Genomic DNA, 8652 nt, shown 5'->3' on the forward strand with positions numbered 1-8652 from the left:
GATTAGAATCCTGCCAAGGGGTTAGGCCGGTGCAGGGGCCAATGGCCAGCATCGGAGCCTGGCATGAGGCAAGGTCACTCCTGCGGCCTCCAAGGCCGGGACCAAACCCAGCTTAGGGGTTAGACCGGTGCAGGGGCCAGCGAGACCAGAACCGGGGCCTCCCATGAGGCAAGGCTGCTGCTTGAGCCAGCGAGGTCTGGATCAGTCCACTGAGTAGCCAGGCCACTACTGGGACCATCAAGAGTGGGATCGGTACTTGCAACGCAGCATGCACAGAGAATTATCACAGAAAATATAAATCAGACGCTTCTCTTAATCAGCAATAACTAGGAGGAAAAGGGCAACAGGACGAGGTTGAGCTATAGAAAGGGCCCTATAGTGAAGCAACTAATGTGACCAATCAGAGGGTATGTAATACTGGAGGACGGAGCCTCTTTAAAACGCAGGAGGTACATAAACAAATGTATCAAAGTAAATCACCAAAGAAGCGTGGGATGGAGGGAGGGGGAGGGAATGGGATGGGGGCTGGAGGAGGTCTAATTGGATGATGTGTGCTTGTATATCCTCTCAAGTCTTGTACTCCAATGTGATTGATATATGACTACAATGCACCAATTTAAAAATAAATTAATAAAAAAATTTTAAAAAATAAAAATAAAAGTCATTATAGAATTGTTATGACAATAAAGTAAATACATGCATTAATTTAAAAATTGGGAGGATTTAATATAAGATGGTTAAAACTTGGCTTCTCCCAGGGGCCATTTGTCCCAAGTAGGAAACTGTGTTGGAGGTTGATTTTCTCCAAAGAAAGAGGGCTCATGTCTCAGTTTTCTATTCTTGGGGGAGATGAAAATGATTAGATGAGAAACATTGGCTACTCTGAATGAAAGACCATGAGAAATGTTTGTGCTGAATTTTAAAGTTGTGAGGACTGGCTTGCACCTTTGGCTCCTCACCAGCTCTGTAGATCTGAGATCTGTTGAGCAAGCCTTTCATCAATGAAACCACACTTTAGCCGCGGGCTGGCACACCTCAGTACTGACTGATTTTAAAGACATATTCCCAAATACAGAAGACTTCATGGTCTACCCAAATGTTTTTACTTCTCTATAGTGAAGGAACTGGGTCTGCATTCCCTAAATTGTGTTCTTGAGAATGGGGTTATGGAGCCTCAAGAGAAAGATAGTATGGACCCAGAGATAGATTGAATGCCTTTGATCGGGTATCTATGGGCTGACTACATGACCTTGGGCAAATTACATCAACTAGCTGAACATGAATTTCCTCAATGATAAAAGAGAAAAAGTAATTCACCTGCACCTGCCAGTTCTGAGGGAGAGGTAAATGAGCCAGCTCGTGAAACACCTGCCCACAGGCCACTAAATCCCTGCCCTCCCTTTGTGCATTCCCACCTCTCATCTGTAGGACACCTGGCCTTCCTCATAAGGATTTTGCAAGGATATTATGTCAAATGGTATGCAAGCAGCAAGTACTCTCTTGTCGTTGTTATTTATGGTACCCTGGGTATTTATGGAACTTTCTGGATCTGGCTGTTCCCATCCTCAGGATACTGACCTTTGAGTCCCTTGTTTTTACTTGGACTCAAGACATTTAACTTTTCTGTGAGGTCATCAGCAAAAGGTACAGAAAGATGAACAGGGGATGTATCTTGCTTTAGCCAATTTACTAAATTGAATGTAAAAATCAGTATTGTGTGTGTGTGTATGTGTGTGTGTGTGTGTGTTACTGGGGAGTAATCCTAGGAACATTCTACCTTTGAGCTACACTCCCAGCCCCATTTTATGTGTTTTTTTTTTAATTTTAAAAAGGGGTCTCACTAAATTGTGAAAGGTTTTGCTAAGTTTCTAAGGCTGTCCTCAAACCTGTGATCCTCCTGTCTCAGACTCCCAAGCACTAGAATCACAGGCATGTGCTACCATACCTGGCTCTGATTTTTTAAAACTATTTCTGAGTGTGAGAGTCAGTCTAAGGCATTTTTGGACACATACACATCATAATTTTTAGAATATTTTTATGAGTTATAGGAGCACGCATTTTAAATGGTAACCATCTTGGACCATTTGACTACACTGGAGATCTATATCCCCATAGCAAAGCTGAGAAGATGATCCAACAGCAATCTTTACAGTCTAAATCCCCAAAGCAGAGCTGAGAAGATGTTCCACAGAGGGAGGGCCAAGGCAAGATCTGTGGTTAGGCCGCTAGCAAGAGTGTGCGACACATGAGAAGCCTTCCAAGCTTGGGTGGCCTTTCTGGATGGTGTCTGAGGCAGGCAGGGCCACAGCTCTATGGGTCTCTTTTGCTCTGTGGAGAGGGTTTGTCATTTTTTCTTGTTATTTAGGGTCTTGGGAAGCCATTCTTCTGACTCTCTTCCTTAGTCCTAAAGGAGCTAGATTCTTGTCTACCCTATAAGTGGTATGAAATGTTGGATAAACACAAAGTTTTTAGAATCAGATAAAATTGGATTCACGTTCTAGTGCCACAATTTTCTTGCCATAGCAACCTTGGTCAATCTATTTAATAGTTCTTTGACTCAATTTTGCTTCTTTTTTTTGTAGTTGATATAATGGGTGTAGTAATACCTATTTTATAAAGATTTTAGAAAAATTTTATAACACTCACAAAGGCAGTCATAACAGTAGTTATGGTAGTAGCAAAACTACTGTTTGTAAAGTAGTAATAATAATGCTAAAAGACACTATGCTTTAAACTCTTATTCAAGTCACAACAAAAATGATCACACCTGGGATTCCAATTTATTTTCTGACTTAAGCCTCTTGTTGAAAATATAATATGCACACAGTACCAGGCACATTGTAATATGTGATTATTGATTTTCCTAACTAACTGTCCTCCTAACTGCTTTGGGAATAGAGAATGGGAACCACTTAGTAAACATTTATTGAATGATAAATTTGATTTGATTTGAACTATTTTGAAATGTCAGATGTTCAAAGAGCCCTTTTTCTCTGAATAAGGAAAATAAAGTTTTCCAAGGAAAACCCCATGTTCACCTCCAAAATCATGTTAAATTTTTTTCAGACCTTCAAGCTGTATTCTTATCAGAAGAAAGGCTGCTCTTTGTAAGTTGTGTTCCAAGCTCAGGCCTCTATAGCTGACATAAAACTGGAAGCATTTGGAAAAATAAAAAGGAGTGATAAGAGATTCATCAGTTCAGTTGATGACCTAAAACAATTTAGGGACCTGGGCATTTGAGTTCCTGAGGCTGGTGGTGGGAGAATGGAACACAGAAACACAAATTACTCAAAGGGAGGATAGTGTTAAAAAACAAGTACCCATCTGCTGGTAGACCATCAGAGCCAGAGCTAGCCAAGGAGATTTGGAAAGAGCCTCTTCTGTGCACTCCTGTTCAAGAACTGAGTCAGTCTTGCTTAGAGTTAGAACCAGCTGGGACAACTACTTACAAAATAAAGATGAATAAGTACACCTTAATAATGTAAAGTCCAAACACCTGGGTTAAATACTCTACCTCTTCAGCAAACCACAGCTGTCAAGATGTAGAAAAAAGTAGTTAATTGAACCCTGGGCACAATATGAGTAAATAGTTTGATATGCAACCAAACAAAAAATTGCAAAAATGCAATTTTTATTTTTAATGCGATTCAGTGTATTACATTTTGTAGGGTATTCTCTCTTTTATTCAGTTGTTTTCTTCTATTCAACAATTAGTGAATTTGTTGACAGGTTTCTAGATATTACTTGTTAACTCAATCAAACATTCTTATCAATAAAAAATACTGATTAAAAAAGAAAGAAATGGTAGCCGGTGTGGTGGTGCATGCTTGTAATCCCTGCGCTTGGGAGGTGGAGACAGGAGGCTCGCGCAAGTTCGAAGCCAGCCGCACTGGCTTAAGAGACCATTTCCAAATGAACTGTAGATATCTCTTTAAATACAGATTCCTTTATCAATGTTTTGTGTCATCTATTGATTTGAGGAGTATGCTTTCACCATCATATTCAAGTCTTTGTATAAGAAAAATAATATCAATAAAACATTTTTTAAAGTTACCTTTTTCTACCATCTAATATATATTTATACAGAAGCCTACATTAATTTTAAGTATTGGCCAGATGTGGAGCACATACCTATAATCCCAATGCTTTTGAGGCTGAGCACTACTTATACATATTTTATTTCCTGACTAGGCAAAAATTCAAATTTGTGTGTGGGATGGATATTTATTTATTTATTTATTTATTTATTTTACTGGGGATTGAACCCAGGGGCATACTACCTCCGAGTCACACCTCTAGCCCCTTTTATTTTTTATTTGGAAACAGTGTCTTTCTAAGTTGTTGAGGGTATCACTAAGTTATGAAGGCTGTCCTGGAACCTGTGATCCTTTTGTCTTAATCTCTTAAGTACTAAAATTACATGTGTGTGCCATCACTTCCAGCCAATATTAAATTTTTTTAGATGTAACTTTCTCCTTCTCACCCTTACCCTGTATAAATAATTTCATATAGAAAAAGTATTTAAGGATTTGGGATGTAGCTCAGTAGTAGAGCATTTGCTTAGCATACTTGTGGCCTTAAATTTAATCCCCACTACCAAAAAATTCTTTATTTAATTGATCTATAAAAATCAGACATATTAACAGGGTATAATGTGATGCTTTGATACATGTATACATTATGTAATGTTTAAATTACATTAGACATATTTATCTCCTTAAATATTTATCATCTCTTTATGGTTAAAACATTTTAAATTTTTCTTCTAGCTTTCTGAAATGTAAAATGCAAGTTTGTTATCTGGAGTCACCATATTATGTAAATGACTATTAGAATTTTTTATTCTTATCTAACTGTAATTTAATAGTCATTGATCAATCTTTTCCCATCCTCTTTTCCCTCTAAAAGAAGAAGAAATAATTATTTTTCTCTTATGATTAATTCAGTTCTAATAATGGATTCAGTCTAATCTGAGACTAACATATTTATTAACAAATTAAATATCATCAGGAACAAAAATGAAAGCTAGAATCTCAATGAACAATCTGTTGCATAAACATGTGCTTGGTAAAAGGAGAGGACGCCCTTTGGGCTGGAACTGATAAACAGAATGCAGAGTTGTATTCTGGGGTTTCCATCAGTTTATCTGTGCCTGAGATGAGCATACATTTTCCAAACTTTTAGAAGACATCTCATTTTAAAAGCAAAATTAGAAATTTTATATTTCGTATTTCAGAAAAGCTGTGTTCAAGATTAAAGAGTAAAGAAGTATTTAATTGGAAATTCCATTAGAAGGAGCACAGATGTAGGGTAGAATGATCATTCCTCTGGTATTGTAGTGGCATGCATTTTATTTCCTATGATATTGTAACAGGCCTTAACCCAAGAGTGTCTGAACCCAGTTATGTGAGTCAATAGATTGACTTGGATTGGGTTTCTGTCTCTTGTAGCTGAAAAAAGACCTACTATAGTATCAAAATCTCTTTTCCATTTAACTTATCCTTCCTACTTTACTTTTTTGTCTTCCTCAACTCAAAGGATTATTTCCCCCTTTTACATCCTTGAGAAATTTGCAATTTCACTTATTATGTAGTATAACCCAATTTATAATCTATAATATCATATATTAATATGTATACACTTGGATTTTATCAACTATTTGCAAGATCATGGAAAGTAGGATCTTATATTTCTTTTAATTTTCTTATACCTAGTGTGTTAATCAGTATTCTCACCACTGGGATCTAAACATCTGACACACACAGCTTAGACAAAGAAATATTTATTAGGACTCATGGTTTTGGAGGTTTCAGTCCATAGGGCTGACTCTGAAGCATAAATTGTGGTGGTAGAGATGGCAGGGTGTGTGGAGAGGGAAAGGAAGAGGCCCATGAGCACATAGTCCTTAAGACTAGCTTCCTCTAACCATGCCCATATGCCTACATCATCACCAAATAAACCTATTTAAATTATCAATCTATCAATCATCCATGAACATTTTAAGTCTTCCAATACATGAGATTTTCCAGGGGACATTCCATATCCAAACTATAACACATAGCATCATTTTATAAAATGTGTGTGCACAAAAGATGTTCAGTTAGCATTTGAAAATGAGGACTAATGGCAGATTCATGGAAAAGTCCACATGGCAAAGTTCATGAAGTCTTCATTTCATTAATTAATGTATCAAATATTTAGTTGTTATATACTCTATATTTGGTAGATTGTAATGAAATTAATCTCATGATGCAGTGTTCATCTTCAGAACTAGCATAGATTCCTAGCATGGTTGCACAGAGGAAGTCAGGGAAGGAGACTTTAGAAGGACCAGTTCCTGAGATAATTTCCTGTTCAAACAGCATACAGCTCAGACTGTTGGAGAAAATACAGATGAGAATTCTCTGTGTTTAATATCTGTCATTAAAATGACAGCAATAAAGCCTAAACCCAAAAAGGGAAAATCAGCTGGGTCCTTATAGATTGTCACAGCCAAAAGCAATAAAAACTAAATCAATCACAGATCGTGGCAATAGATAATTTAGCTAGTACTGGAAATTAAATGAAAGGACATTTCCAGCTCTCAACCCCCACTGTGGAAGAATGAACATGCCCTCAGAATTCAGATTGGCTCTTTGAACAGTCTAGGGTGAAGATGGGGAAGAAGGGGAAATTATTTAAATGATATTTAAATTGCTTTGTTTCCTAATTCCTCTGAAGGTTGCATTTGCTATTACATTGCAGTATTTTACCATCAACATTTCTGACACACCATGGGCTCCTTGGCATTTCTAGCCTTGCTCAAGGGGGAGGAAAGGTGTATCTCCTGAGAGTGGGCCTATAGTCTGGGCAGCAGGAGCACAGTAACTAGCTCTTCATTAAGGTCAGCTCTAGAACAGGGATCTTGTCCCAGGCCTGTCTCTGTCACTATCAATCACAAATCAACAGATCCAGGCATCATAATTCTCATTGTCACAGGGAAAAGATTATACTCAATGAACCTCTCAGATCTTTTCTAGTGTTAATAATGAGTAATTCAATTACAAATAAGTATGAAGAATAGAGTCCCAGCATCATGGCCTTGACTCTGAGGAGTCTGACTACTAGACTGAGTGAATGTCTTGAATATAGAAGTTCCTTTTCCCCGTTAGCAAATCTAATGCTTAGAATCAGTGGATGAATGAATAACCAGTAGGCAGTCTTCCACTCTGTGGAATGGCTCCAGTTCACTTCAGTGTTCCCAGAGAAGGATCTTTTTTTTTTATCTTAAATTCAGTATTGCCTCCTCCTATTTGCTGATGTACAAGAAATCTCTAGATCTATTATCAATGTTTGCTTTCTCTGAAAATAATAGCCTATCCGGGAAGATGGCTACCGAGAAAAGCGGGGCTTAAGAGCCCCGCTAACAACCAGTCTCCATTAACACAAAACCAGCGCCTTTCATAGCCAGAAAACACCATCACCAGAAAAACAAAAAAACCACCAGGCTCCAGAGAGAAAGCGGACTGAGAACAGAGCTCAGGGCCACAGAGGAGACACATGCGCCCGAGGACGCGGCAGCCTCGCCACACTGCCGGCAGCAGTGGCGAACTCAACGGACGGCTACAGCAAGCTGAGGTGAGCCGCTGCGGAACAGCCAGGCGGGATCTTTCGGCGCAGAGAGCATTTAAAGCTCCCAGTGACCGAGTTCAGCACATGCTGCAGGGATTCAGAGTGGAAATCAAAACCAGAGAAGAAAAAATACGCCAGCCTCACGGCCGAGGGCGTGGCAGCGGCGCCATATTGTTACCAGCGGCGACAGCAGCAGTGAATTCAACGAGTCCAGTACAGCTACATCTGCGTACTCAAGAACAGTGAGTCAAATTGCGGGCCACAGAGGAGAAATCCCAGTACTGTACCTCCTGGGACTTGACCCAGTGAGGGAGTGGTGGTGGCAGAGATATCACACCATAGGAGAACGTGCAACCTGGCACCCCCCATAGTTTAAAGCAGCCTCTATCAACTCCCTGGGTCGGAGACTCTGTGATACAACCCAGTAAAGGAGTAGTGGGGTCTGAGATAATACAGACTCGAGATCCAGAGCACCTTAAGTGAAGCCATAGTGACCCAAGGGAAGAACCCAGAGAAGGCACAAACCTCCGAAATCATGGGAAAGAGGAATAACACTGGAATAATGAATATGCACAACCCCACAACATCAGAACCCGATAAAACAGAAAATCAGAGATTTCTAGAAGATCAAATCAGGAAAATAACTGTAGAAATAATAGAGGTGCTTCGAAAAGAACTCAGAGAGAGCCAAAAAGAGATAAAGGATGCAATTAATGAAGTAAAGGCCTCAATTCAAAGCACAAACAACCGATTAGACCACATGGAGAACAGAATCTCGCTCTTAGAAGATGAGCAATCCAAAAATGAATGCATAGTGTCTAATCTAGAAAAAAATATCCGACAGCAGGAATCTGACATTGAAGAAATATGGGCCCTTCTTAAGAGAGCTAACCTAAGAATAATTGGAATAGAGGAGGGAAAAGAAAGTGAAACCAAAGGGATCAACAATCTCTTCAAGGAAGTAATAGCAGAAAATTTTCCAAATATAGAGCAAGAGGTTGATACACAGATCCAGGAAACTTATAGAACTCCCTTTAGACA

This window comes from Muscardinus avellanarius (assembly GCF_963383645.1).
Source record: "Muscardinus avellanarius genome assembly, chromosome: 4".
Classification (NCBI taxonomy): domain Eukaryota; kingdom Metazoa; phylum Chordata; class Mammalia; order Rodentia; family Gliridae; genus Muscardinus; species Muscardinus avellanarius.